Source organism: Triticum aestivum, chromosome 2D (assembly GCF_018294505.1).
Source record: "Triticum aestivum cultivar Chinese Spring chromosome 2D, IWGSC CS RefSeq v2.1, whole genome shotgun sequence".
Classification (NCBI taxonomy): Eukaryota; Viridiplantae; Streptophyta; class Magnoliopsida; order Poales; family Poaceae; genus Triticum; species Triticum aestivum.
Window position 1 is genome coordinate 444,130,798 of NC_057799.1, and position 14,631 is coordinate 444,145,428.

Sequence of the window (14,631 nt, forward strand, 5' to 3'; positions counted from 1 at the left end):
TCTTCTTCTCCTCTTTTTTCTTCTTCTTTTTTTTTCTTCAATCTTCTCCTCTATTAATATCTTCTTCTCCTCTTTTTATTTCTTCTTCGTCTTCTTATTTTTTATCGGATATGTCGTTGTCGATATACCCCGTGTCCCGATAACTTCAACACGAGGGGGGGTTCGACCTACCCCCTCCCCGATAACATTATTTTCCCATGTATGTATGTCGTCGTTGTCAATATAACCCCCTCCCGGATAACTTCGACCGTGATAACTTATACCACGGGAGCACCCCCCCCGGTCCTCTCGCTCGACCAAAACTCTTGAGGACACCCAAACCCTAGAAAAAAACGATGTCGGTCTCCTACCCCCTCCCGCCGCGCCCCTACCCTTGAAGCGTCGTCGAGGCCACCCCAAACCCGGAATAAGCTAGGTCTACGTTTGCACTAATATATCCACTTGTTGTCATGTTTGTGTAATAATTGCCATGTTGTAATATTTGCAGAAACAATGGAGCACGGACGAGACGAGGAAGCAGAAGAGGTGTTGGGGGATATAATCTTAGCCGGAGGTGATGTCTTGTCGTATCTTAACGACAATGATGGCCTGGAAGAACAAGGTGAAGAAGCAGGCTACGGTGATCGAAGAGTGGAGGAGGAAAGACATGATTATGATGGCTCCGGTGACCCAATGCTGGTGCAAGAAGGAGCCCATGGTGACGGCTCCGGTGACCGAACAGAGTCCGGCCAGGTAAATATATTAGTTAAGCCTGTGCTGACTAGCTAATTGATGCATTCATTGTTTTGGTATGTACACATATTAATTAACTCTCGTCTTTCTTCTTTTTTCTAGCCCTCCGGATCGAGCACAACTTCGGTAAAGAGACGAGGCCCGAAGAAAAAGTTGCGCTCGGATGAAAGGTTTGAGATCACAGCAATCGCGCGCGACGGCCAACCGATTGAACCCATCCGGACAAAGGAAGCATTTGCTGCTCAGTGCGGGGTTCTTGTTAGGGACAAGATCCCGATCAGCATCCACCAATGGTATAAGCCTAAGAAGGAAGACCCTGAGGTGTCTTATGTCAATGATATGCAGAAAGATGATCTTTGGACTGAGCTGAAGGCAAATTTCACCCTACCGCCAGAGGAGGATCCGGAGAAGCCAGTTAAAGAGCAATTAATCAAGTCTCATGCTCTTAAGAAGATGGCAGACCTATTCAGGAGGTGGAAGAATGAGCTGAAAACGTTTGTCGACAAAGAAGAGACACCAGAATTCATCGGCAAATATGAGAAGATCAGAGATCACTCGCCCGCATTTGTGGCCCACAAGACATCGGAAAAGAGTAAGAAGATGTGAACGACAAACAAGAAAAATGCTGCGAAGAAGAAGCTTCACCATCGCACGGGGTCAGGTGGCTACCTCAAAGCCCGGCCTAAGTGGGCCAAGGCTGAGAATGATCTGCTTGATAAAGGGATCGAACCAGAGACAATGAACTGGCCAGACCGTTGCCGGACTTGGTTCTTCGGGGCTGGCGGAACCTTGGACCTTGTATCAGGGAAGTGCGTTTGGACGGACGAGGAAATGAGAATACCAGTCAAGAGGCTTCAGCACAATATCGATGCAGCGCAGCAAGGGCCGTTCGTTCCAGACAGAGAGAACGACGAGCTCACAATGGCCCCCGGGAATCCTGAGCACCCTGGACGGACACGAGGCACGCCAGGCTCCGTTCCGTGGAAGGCTGGTTTTCCGGACGTAGGCGGTTACAAATGCCAGGAGAGGAGGAAAAAAGTGGAGCAGACCCAAATTCAGAAGCTGCATAAAAGGGTTCAAGCGCTAGAGGAACGAGACGTAGCTCGCAACAAGCGACCTGCCGAAACTACCCCCGAAGCTACCCCGCCATCTCAGCGGAGAAGCAGCGTGGCTTCCACCGAGCTGCTTCAGCCGGAGCATGTCTTGACGGCTCCTGCTAGCTACCCCGTGGATGCTATCATAGAGTCTCAACATTGCCACCTTATGACGCAATGGCAGAACTTCAAAGTCAAGGCGACTGTCGGCTCTGTTCGACCTCCTGAACCCGGCGCAACTTTTCACTGTCGTCCGATTCCAGAAGGATATGCTAGGGTGACGGTGGACGAAATAACGGAGGGATTTGAGGACCTCCAGCTTGACCACCCTACCGGTGAAGGGGAGACTCGGCTGGGTTCTGCTCTGAAGACTCCATGCCTATGGCGGAAGGAGCTCATCAACCTGCACTACAAAAAAATACACTTCCGTGATGATACGTGTTTGTCACAGTAGGTCGCCTTTTTTTGTCATGCATGTACATCCATGACAAATTTATGACAGAATCAAGATAGTCATACCTGTGCTGTCGTAGAAGTGTTCCTTGACATTACCAAAATTATCATCACGGAAGTGTCCACTTCCATGACGATAAATCGCGCATCACAGAAGTGCTTTCGTCAAGGGTGACTGACACGTGGCATCCACCGTAACGGAACGCCGTTAAGCTATCTGGTCGGATTTTGGATCCGATAACCCGTTAACAGCCCTGACCAATGGGAAATTTCCACGTGTAAAATTCTGATTGGCCGAAGGGAACACCTGTCAGCTCGTCAGTGGGCCAGATGTCGCCCGTCCATTGGAGGAGACATGCCTATGATACGTCGACACGTGGCTGGGCCCAACAGAGGCCCATATAGGTTAAAAAGGCCGGCCCAGTCAAAGGCCCGTAGAACTTAATCAGGTACTAGTGGGCCAGCCCAATAACGGCCTGCTTAATAAAGGCCCATTTATGGCCCGAAGCCAGATCTGGCCCGTTAATTGTTCGCCCAATATTTGGGCCCATTTATGGCCCGAAGCCAGATCTTGCCCGTTAATTGTTTGCCGAATATTTGGGCCCAACTACAGCCCAGTGACTTTCGGCCTGTTAGAGGCCTGATGTAGACATGGGCCCATTTCAGCCCGGTGTGACTTTCGGCGTAGGAATGGCCCGTGCTGCCCATGGGCCATATATGGTCCGACGGGACATCGGGCCCACTAACGGCCCATGCTAAAGGTGGCAACAGTTAAGCCCAACGTGACTTTGGGCCTGTTAAAGGCATGTCGGGTAATTTGGCCCGTTGATGCCTGTGCTAAGCTTTCGGCCTCTTAAAGGCCCATGATATCAGTGGGCCAACTAAGGCCCGAGATATGTTTCGGCCTGGTAACGGCCCGTGAGCTAACTGGGCCCAAAACGGCCCGGTCTACATTTCGGCCTGCTGAAGGCCCGTCGACGACTAGTGAAAATTGAGGCCCAACATGCATTTTGGCCTGCTAAAGGCCCGTGGTTTCATCTCGGCCGTGAGAGGCCAGTACAATATTCAGCCTGTTAATGGCCCAACGCTACCTGGGCCAAACTAAGCGCTGGGTCGACAAAAGGCCCAACTAAAATATAGGTCGGTGTAAGTTTGGGCCAGGCGCAATGTGTGAAGGCCCCAATCATTCGGGCCCAAGAAAGACGCAGGCCGTCCCAATTGTGGCCCGCTAAAAACCTGGCCCGTTAGAGGCGAATGTTTCGGTCCGGTCGACTACATCTGATTTTTTTTTCAGATAGCGAATGATGGCAGTAACTAGTAGGAATTAAGAACAAACCTACTCTATACAATAAAGAAATTACGGCATAGTAACTAAGAATAAACCTACACTATACAATAAAGGATTTAAGGTATATTACATCCACTGGGCATCGAAGTTCGCCACCAGTGATCATAAAGCGCAACGAAGAAGCAGATTACAAAAACTGGGCACCATTGCAGTGCAACAAAATAATACTGAACCGAGACCACTTCCAAGACAGTTCAAGAAAGGTTAGCCTTGCGGGGGAACTGCTGCGCAAGCTGCTGAGCAAGGCTGTGAGACAGGCCTAGCATGTCGGTCTTAACTTCCAGGTGTAGCTGTTTAGCGATGAGGTTCTCATTGGTGTTCTCCGCAATCTTTCTTAAAGATAGGACTTCAAGTCGAAGTTGAGTTGCAGAATGCCTTTCTGCTAGAACTTGGGACTGAAGAAGTCGAACTGATTCAGACAACGAATTCTGTGAGCTTGTCTGACTGTTAGTCTCAAGTAACTTGAACACTGCATCAAGACAAGACTTTGGGGTTGTCTCGCTATCTTCAAGATGTTTTGCCTTCTTTGCTGCAATATATGTTGGGTTTATCTCACAGCCTTCAGCAGACTTGTGCATGCCATCAGGCATATCACCCTGAAACAAAGCAGAGAGATGACAGGGTTTGCACGTGTATAAACAAAGATGATAACTGTTCTGTCAATTCTATCCAATTTCAAATTAGAAAATAAAGAGTAAGTTCAAAATATCAATAGCATAATTTGGCATTGTTCATAATGCGGGGAGCTTCACCACACTACTGGATTACCATGTCAACATAACAAGCATAGATAAAGGGCAAAGAAAATCATTGTATCTATTTTGGATAATGTGCATGGCATGTTGTTCATATCATCAGCCACATCAGTAAGATAAAACAGGAGATGACAAGGTGCAAACGTGGGCTGCTTCACCACACACTGGATTATAGATCCACAAAAACAAGCATACATATAGGGAGTATTAAGTAATGTGCATGGTATGAATAAGGAATTTGGTTTTACAAGTAAAACTTAGAACTTACGGTTCTTACGAACATGCTTTTTGGTAGAAACAACAAACTAAACAGCAGTAAACGATAGGGAGTATGAGCAAATTAAACAGCAGTTGAGGATAAAGGCTTTAGAAGGACTGACTTACATTAACAGTTAACACTGGCTTTATAATGCCCTTCTCCATGTCAAGGGAAGGATAACTCAAGAATTTCAGCACAGAATCTTCTTCATAAGCATTGCCTGTACTCTACAATTTGTAGAGAGTAATTATAGATATGATAATACTCGAAGGGATAGAGGATAATGAAGATAAGATGCAGATTGATGCTACATATCAACTACCAATCCCTGGAAGTACAAGCGTTACAGGACAAAATGTACTGACAAGAGCAATGGGCTACACTTCTGCACTGGCATTGTCTGTGTATACTACTTGTTGGTAAGATTAAATATATATCTGATCTTTTTTAGTAAATGGTGGGCGAGGGAGATAAGATGCAGAATGATAGAAAATGAACCAATCCCTCTTCCCATAATACAAGAGTGTTTTGAACACTGGTGTACTGTACAAAACGTTCTTATATTATGGGACGGAGGGAGTAGCTGTTAATGTAAGTACAGTGATAGACCACGTTCAGTCCTTACAAGAGGACTGCAGAGCTAAACCTCTTCAAAAGCATTGGGTTGATTCTAAATTTATGTAAGAGTCCATACGGATCTTATAATGTCCATCAAATGGATGATTACGAGGCTAACATGTGCAGTGATGCTACATAATCAAACAGCTATGAAAGTAAGTATGGTCATACAGGGCAAGAGGTACTCACAAGAGCAATGTAGTGTGCAGTATAGTTGCGAGATTCGGTGGTCTCTTGAGAACGGATGTTCTTCTGCTAACAGTTTTCGTACAAGTGAGACATTAAGGCAAATGCAGAAATGTAGTTCAAATTGTGATGTGATATCATAGACAGTACCTTACGCTGCAGCCCAGACCAATGTGTAACAAGATTATTCCAGTCACCGTCGGATAAATGTAGCACCGGAGACTTTACAGAAATTTCGTTCAGAGGCTTGCCATCGAAGTGCGCTTGCCTCAGGTAGGAACGATACTTCATCAACGAGTGCTTGAAAAGCGCAACCAACCCTTGCTCGTCATCACAATCCAGTTTGCTCCTCGCCTCTTTAAAAGAATGAAATCTTGTGTCTTCTGTCAGCAGAAACATATGCAGTAATGACCATGAATAACATTAGTACATTACTTACGCGTAAGTTGCGGAGGAAGATTGGAAATTGTTCTGTGTCTACGGTATAATCTTTCCATGAAGGAAAGATGTGCACAAAGTTCCTGACAACAACATAAGCTTCGTCTTCTAAACTGGGAAGAAATGGAACAGGAGTCCTATTTGCTGCAATTGGGGCTCTCTCTAGTTCGAAAAGGGATTTGGCAACTGGATTTGGTGTATTCTTTGCTGGAATGGGGGTTTTGCGTCGTACAGCTGGTGCTATGTCAACTGGCATAATCATACTGTTTGCTGCAGTTGGGGTCTGCTGAGTTGGGGCATAAGAAATGACCAATGTAGTAGGGCTAGAGTCTGCTAGAGTTGGGGTATTTTGTGGGTCAGGTGATATTGCAACTACACCTAATGGGCTATTTGATTTATCAGGTGCCACTACCTTTTCCAAATACTTTCCTTGTGCTCCTCCACGATCAGCAATCGCCCTCTTACTTTTGAACGTATGATACATAAGAACAGCATTTGAATGGATAAATATGGTATGATGACAGATGGAATATGTACTGAAAATGGATAGGCAGGGCGTATTCACATACACGATGTGTAAACTAAGCTAATGGCAGTTCAACAAAGTAGAAGCAATGCAAAGCATCAGTTGCAAGATATGTGCGAGCAATGTAACCTTGGAAAGTTAGAGCAAGTACCTTGATGGGTGAATAAGATAGGGCATCTTCCTCTGACTCCTCCACTAGGGAGCTACATTGACTTAGGTCTCCCTCTAGCTCAGAATCACTGTTAGGATCATATTCTGAGCATGAATCTGTAGGTGGAGAGCGTTTGCATTGCATTGCATCCAGACTTGATTTCAGTCCCTTAATGCCAAGTTTAACAGCCATGGCATTGTTCTGCTTTATTCTTTTCATGCGCGCAAGCTCATAATCATTATGATGCTGTTCAGAATCTGAGATTCATGAAAACATAAAAAGTAGTCAGATCATCTATGGAATGCATTGCGGATTCAACTCGGAGAGTGTCTCCCTATAAACCCTTGCATATGCAAAGTTCACCTCCCCAACCGTGCTGACCAGACCACACACAGAAATACAAATCCCTTATGTCTCTATAACAGGCATGCACACATTTCAAAACTGAAGTAGGAACATTAGAATCATATGAAATTCGTATTTGAACAAATAAACTAAGCAATTATGAGTGGCGTAATGTTTTGCTTCAAGGGTGGAGTGTTGGTAGTGCGACACAAAGCAAGTAGGCAGATTGTATTCCATGTAAAAGATCGAAACCAATGTAAAAGCTGGAAATGACACTTTCTTTCTATACAATGCAGTGTTCATTACCCACACATGATGGAAGAGATCACATAGAGAAATACTATTCACTCATGTCTACGGTTCCAGTATTTAGAAATAGGGTGGTCCACCCTAAAAGAATATTAACAACAAATATGACAAGGCAAGCATAGATGTAGTGAATCAATCATTTACTTGTGAGCTTACTAGGACAAGTATGCAGAATTGTAACTGCAGTGAGAGACCGTCCAAAATCTGAATGAAGAAGTTTGTCTAGCACTTATTGTTTGCAACTAATCGACGTGAATAATCGGATATTATATCGAATGAGTAAGAAAGACAAGTAAAATTGTCAACAAACCTGGCTTGCAGTAGTAATCTGGGTCAATGTCACTACGACCAACAATCCAAAATGACTAGTTTCTGTTCCGAGGGCCGGAATTTTGAAAACCCTGTGAACTTTAGAGGTACTAAAGATTACCGAAATACATCTGAACCATTAAGTGTAGGTAGCACTGAGCACACAACCAACCCTAATGACAGTCCTGCCTAATGAGTAATGAATCAATTAGAAAATGGGTGATGAGGAGTGGCTGCTGAGTGTTCAGGACGTATCTCAGGATAAATCGGGTTGGCTTGGTGGGTGCTGCACGCCTGAGCCCTGATCGGACTGGGAAAGTAGGCACGGCGGCGCACCCGGGCAGCCGTGACGCTGTTGGGCGAGCGGCTCCTGGCCTCCTGTTAGTCCGGCGTCTCCTCCTAGAGTCATGCCGTCCGGGGGCGAGTAGAGATAGGAAGCGTGCAGCAGAACAGAGGGGAATCGGGGCCTGGGACGACCCAAAATCCCAGGGTGGGCCGGCCCACCATGGGCACCCTGTAGAGATACACACCCGAGCGGCGAACATGCATTTTCGAAACTAATTTAGGAACATTTAGCTGACCAATTAGACAACTCTATTTTAATAATATCAGATTCGTATTTGAACAACTAAGCTTGTTTAGCTTGATGGGTGGAGCAGTGTTATTATGACACGAAGCACGTATACTGATCATAAAAGGGGGAAACTCTAAGCATATTTTTTTTAGCAAAAGAGGGTTTCCCCTCCGATTTCTATTAAAGAAACCACCACGGAACCAACATGATCAATTAAACCCTAAGCACGATCAATTAAACCGTACTATGGTTGTGCCATGGCAGATTTGAAGCTGCAAACCGGAGAAATGATATTTAGCATCCATTGTTTGCTTCTAACTAAGAACTAAATTCTAAGAGCTGAAAAGAAAGTAGAGTAACCAAGTTAAGATCTATTTTCTGGTTGAGATTAAAAAGTTGAGGAGATATGAAGTACCACCTCTCTTGCGGCGCCGTGTAGGCATCAGGGGTGCGATGGCTGTCGGTGGCGTTGAAGCAGATCTGCGACGGTAGACGGGTGCATCGGGGGATAAGTCCCGTTGCGGTGGAAGAGAAGGTCGTGTGAGCGGCCCCGGCAAAGAGGACGACGGCGACGATGAAGCGAGAGGACGCGATGCAAGGCTATTGGTCTGTCGCCGTGGATGAGAAACGTCCATCTCTAGCAGTGGACGATGCGGTCTTGGTAGGCGCTCCGGCATGGTGGAGGATGGTGGCGATGGATGTGGTGGAGGACGGCGGCGATGGATGGGCTGGCGGACGGAGGCTGGTGTGGGGATGGGGTGTTCTAGCGCGGACGGTGTATTAATGGGAAAATGGAGAGAGAGGTACGGGGAACCATGTTTTTGGGACGCGCCCGTCTGAAATATGGGAAAGTTACGAACTTATCCCCCGTTTAAAATTTGGACGTCTCGTCGGTTGGGGATAGGATGGTAATCTCGCATCTCGCCAATATTTGCCCAGACCAATTTCGGGCGAGAAGAGGGTGGTTGGCACCCATGGTTGGCGCCCACGGTGTATGAACGGGGCTGGCAGGTAGGGCGGTTGTGTCACCTCTGAGTGAAGTTACAAACCTGCCCCTATTGAAAATATTTGCCTACATCGATTTCGCCCGAGTCGATTTTGTTTTGCCGCCCACCGTGTATGAATGGGGAATGGAGGGAGAAACAGAGGTCTTTCGGACGAGCTTGAATCAAATGAGTTTTGCCGCACAGGTTTGACGCCCACCGTGTCGGAATGGGCTCAGAGGCGGTCGTGTCATGTCTAATTGAAGTTACTAACCTACCCCTATTTAGAGCAGTGGAAATCGGGCCGATGGATTGTCCGTGTAATGGGTAGACAGTAATTTCCATCTCCCAAACATTTGGCTTCGGGCAGCCTGTTGGAAATATGCCCTAGAGGCAATAATAAATGGTTATTATTATATTTCTTTGTTCATGGTAATTGTCTATTATTCATGCTATAATTGTATTGTACGGAAATCGTAATACATGTGTGAATACATAGACCACAACCTGTCCCTAGTAAGCCTCTAGTTGACTAGCTCGTTGATCAACAGATAGTCATGGTTTCCTGACTATGGACATTGGATGTCATTGATAACGAGATCACATCATTAGGAGAATGATGTGATGGACAAGACCCAATCTTAAGCATAGCATAAAAGATCGTGTAGTTTTGTTTGCTAGAGCTTTTCCAATGTCAAGTATCTTTTCCTTAGACCATGAGATCGTGCAACTCCCGGATACCGTAGGAGTGCTTTGGGTGTGCCAAACGTCACAACGTAACTGGGTGACTATAAAGGTGCATTACGGGTATCTCCGAAAGTGTCTGTTGGGTTGGCACGGATCGAGACTGGGATTTGTCACTCCGTGTGACGGAGAGGTATCTCTGGGCCCACTCGGTAATGCATCATCATAATGAGCTCAATGTGACTAAGGCGTTAGTCACGGGATCATGCATTGCGGTACAAGTAAAGAGACTTGCCGGTAACGAGATTGAACAAGGTATTGGGATACCGACGATCGAATCTCGGGCAAGTAACATACCGATTGACAAAGGGAATTGCATATGGATTGATTGAATCCTCAACACCGTGGTTCATCCGATGAGATCATCGTGGAACATGTGGGAGCCAACATGGGTATCCAGATCCCGCTGTTGGTTATTGATCGGAGAGGCGTCTCGGTCATGTCTGCATGTCTCCCGAACCCGTAGGGTCTACACACTTAAAGTCCGGTGACGCTAGGGTTGTAGAGATATATGTATGCGGAAACCCGAAAGTTGTTCGGAGTCCCGCATGAGATCCTGGACGTCACGAGAGGTTCCGGAATGGTCCGAAGGTGAAGAATTATATATAGGAAGTCAAGTTTCGGCCACCTGGAGAGTTTCGGGGGTTACCGGCATTGTACCGGGACCACCGGAAGGGTCCCGGGGGTCCACCGGGTGGGCCCACCTATCCCGGAGGGCCCCGTGGGCTGGAAGTGGAAGGGAACCAGCCCTTAGTGGGCTGGGGCGCCCCCCTTGGGCCTCCCCCCATGCGCCTTGGGTTGGGAACCCTAAGGGGGGGAGCTTCCCTCTTGCCTTGGGGGGCAAGGCACCCCTTTCCACCCCTTGGCCGCCGCCCCCCTTGGAGATCTGATCTCCCAAGGGCTGGCGCCCCCCCAGGGGTCCTATAAATAGTGGGGGGAGGGAGGGCAGCAAACTACAGCCTTGGGCGCCTCCCTCCTCCCCTGCAACACCTCTCTCTCTCTCTCGCAGAAGCTCGGCGAAGCCCGGCCGGAGACCCGCTACATCCACCACCACGCCGTCGTGCTGTTGGATCTCCATCAACCTCTCCTTCCCCCTTGCTGGATCAAGAAGGAGGAGACGTCGCTGCACCGTACGTGTGTTGAACGCGGAGGTGCCGTCCGTTCGGCACTCGGTCATCGGTGATTTGGATCACGGCAAGTATGACTCCGTCATCCACGTTCATTGGAACGCTTCCGCTCGCGATCTACAAGGGTATGTAGATGCAATCCTTTCCCCTCGTTACTAGTAGACTCCATAGATGCATCTTGGTGAGCGTAGGAAAATTTTAAAATTATGCTACGATTCCCAACACAGCCGACGTGGGAGTGGACATTTTGCTGCTTCTTTCGAATTTTGGGACAATAAGCGTCCACGTTTACCCTGGCAACTAAATTCGAATCCATTTTGTATTCCTATATGAATCTTTATAAATCATTCTATGTGTTTTTATATATCTTCAAAAGGATGACAAAGATGTATTCCACTGTCATATATGAATATGGTTTACAAATGCCGATACTCAAATTCAGAAACTAGAATCCAGTTTAAGGTGAATTCGAATATTTGGAACACTTCATGTCCAACTCAAATGTCACACACAACATAATGTGTACTCCCATTTAGATATGTACACAAGCGATATATCAAGATTCAAATACCGAGTCAATCAACCAAGAATGTACAGAACTAACAGACACATAAACACTTATAGAGTATATGGATCAATAATATCAACTAACATACATAAGCGAGGCCGTTGTACTTTTTCTTGGCTACAACAGCATCCTCTTTTTAGCCAGCATCTTGGCCCTTTCCGATGCGTGCCACTTATGGTCCATCTATACTACTACTATTGCTGAATGCACATTCAGCCCAATTGGCATATTTGTAGGTCTGGCACAGCAATCCAAATGAAATGTCTCCGAGTCTTATCAATTAATACAGACTTGTGCTCAAATAAAATTACAAACCAAAAAACAAAAACAAAACAATTATTACATGATCTCTAAAACAAATGGTTTGATTGATTACATGAACAGACAACACAAAGGTTATTCAACTATGGAAAGAACATTTCACCTATGATTTACCAAGTAGGAATTTAATTTCCTTTTTCCTTCAGGACCTTAACAATCTGGTCAGTCTCAGCTTACTTCGTTTTGAAATCCACCAAATATTTAATGGTTGTCTTGAGTACTACTTGTGATTGTGCTGTTTGCTTCCTCAACATGTCAACTTCATCACTAAGTGCAGAAGCAGAATCTCTTTCTACCACTAGTTTAGCCTCTAGAGCATCAGCAGTTGGCAATTCATAATGCACGATTGGGCCGGTGCCACTGCTGTGGGATGATGCAACGTCCATGGGGACCTCGCTCTTTGATCTTGGGCTAACATGTTTTGCCATTAAAGTTCCGATTGGATTCATAAAAGTTGAAGTTAGCAAAACATCCCAACTGGGAGTTATAACAGCAAACCAGTTAAACAAACAAGGAATTAAAGTGTTTCAACTGGATGTTGAAAAGTAGTTATTGACATCATTATAACCCGCTGTTGCAGCAGCAAAGCAGTTAAACAAACAAGTAGATATTTAAGTTAAGGCAAACAGGTAATTCTTAATAGTACGTATCAAACACATAGATAGGCGCAGTCTACAATATGATTAACAGGCTGTGCCATTATGTAATCAGTAGCAAACTAAATTAAGCCAAGCAACGTAATTGAACAATTTTGCAATAAGTGGCTAACTAAAATTCCGAGAAGCAGGTAACTGAACTTACACTTGTTCTTTGTACAGGCACACTGCAACTTCTTTTTCGCTTACAAGGTTGTACGAAGGAGTCCATGGCATCAATTGCTTGGATACGCAGTCCCAATACTTCTTTCTTCCCACACTGCATGGGTAAGTCGAATGGTTAATCTGCTAAGATGGTGCGTCCTTGATATGTTATATGAGGACATGTAGTCAGACTAGTTGTAGCCAAACACATCACACTGGCTTTTACTATATATTTCATGCGATTACTTTTGGCACATCGAGATCTAAGCAATCTACAATAGGATGAAAAGACTGGCATCCTTCACATTATTGACGAACTCAGTTCACAGAAACAAGCAATTCAACCATTCTGTGGGTAAATCAAAAGCGACACTGGAATATTTTTTACTATCCAATCATACACGCAAAAAGGGGCGACGCCACCATAGGGGCTGGTATGGGCGGCCGCCTCAGGTGGCTGGAAAGTGTGCACCTAGTTTGAGTCGTCCAGGTTGGCCCACGCTAGTTTTGTTCGTCCCAACGCACGAGCAGGCAATGTAAAAAATGAAGAAAAATGTTTTAATTTGGATGGGCCAATAACATAAGTGCAAGGCAGGCCCTATAGCAGGCTCGCGGCCCAAACGAGCGCCTCCCATATCGATCGACAGCAGGAAAAATCCCAATTCATTCGCACCAGCCTCCAGTCTGGTTCGCTCCTAACCTAGCCGCCGCTGGACAGACCGACACAGCACTTCCTCACACCCTCGTTGGAGGGCGGTCGCCGGGCTTCAAGCGAACGAAAGGACAAGAAGATGAAGATCCAACCCTGGGTGTAGCCTGCGTGGGAGGCAGCGGCGGCAGCACGGGCATGGCATCGAGCTTGCGCAAACGGACAGTTGCAGCTTGCAAGAGTAGCATGCGCAACGAGCAGGTACATCACATCCCTGATTATATCTAATTCAACTCTTCAATTTCTGGCCAATAGTTAAACCTGACGGTGTTGTAAAACTGCTTGTATGTAGGGAATCTATGAGAAAATGAAACCAATTTCTACTTATTTTATAACTCCCCCAATCAATACTGAACTAACTGAATCTTATGTATCTATCAAGTTTCCGGTGCAAACATACAAGCTCATGTTGTTCTTGAGCCTGAAGTGTCTAATGAACAGACTGCTAATGAAGGATTTGATGCAAACATTTTACATGCTCCTGGTGATGAACATATAGTGTCTAATGAGGGATCTAATGCAAGCATTTTGCAAGCTCATTGAAGGATTTAGTGTCTAATGATGATCTGCTATGTTGAGAGAGACAGAGATTTACAGGCATTGATGACAAGCAAATTATAGTGCATTTTCATAGCTTGAGGAAACGTCGAGGCCATCTACCAGAAAGTCCCCGTATCATGACAACATAGCATAAATACTTTTCTAATCTGTTGTTTGAAACTATTGGCATACTTGTGCAGGATAGATATATTGATATGCAGTTTGCGCACTAGTTATACGTGCAATTACACTTCGATATTTTCAGCCAGAGAACGAATAATTCAAGCAGGTACAGACCATGTTTGTTGTCCTTGTACACCATGTTGCATTTTGTGTTTTTTGGTGCTTGCATCATTTAGTGTTTATAATCTGAACTACTTTGGATCATTAGCTGGTTTTCAAAGTGCATGTAGCTTCACATTTCTCAAGTTATGTTGATTTCCGGAGTGCAAGTGCCTTCATATTTTTTAAGTTAAATGTTCGCCCCTAGTAACTTGAATTCGTGGATCAGCCACTTCACACAAATCATACACGAATGCCAGTACGAATTAAATGAAATGCAGGGACTTACGCTAGCTCGTTGTACAGGCTCACTGCAGCTCTGCTTGCGCTTGGGATGTTCCATGTACAAGTCCATGTTACCACTTTCTTGGATGTGCAGGCCTTGTGCTCCTTGCATCCCCCTCTGCATTTTTGACATGACGAATGGTTGATCAAATAAGAGGAATCGACCTTGATGTTG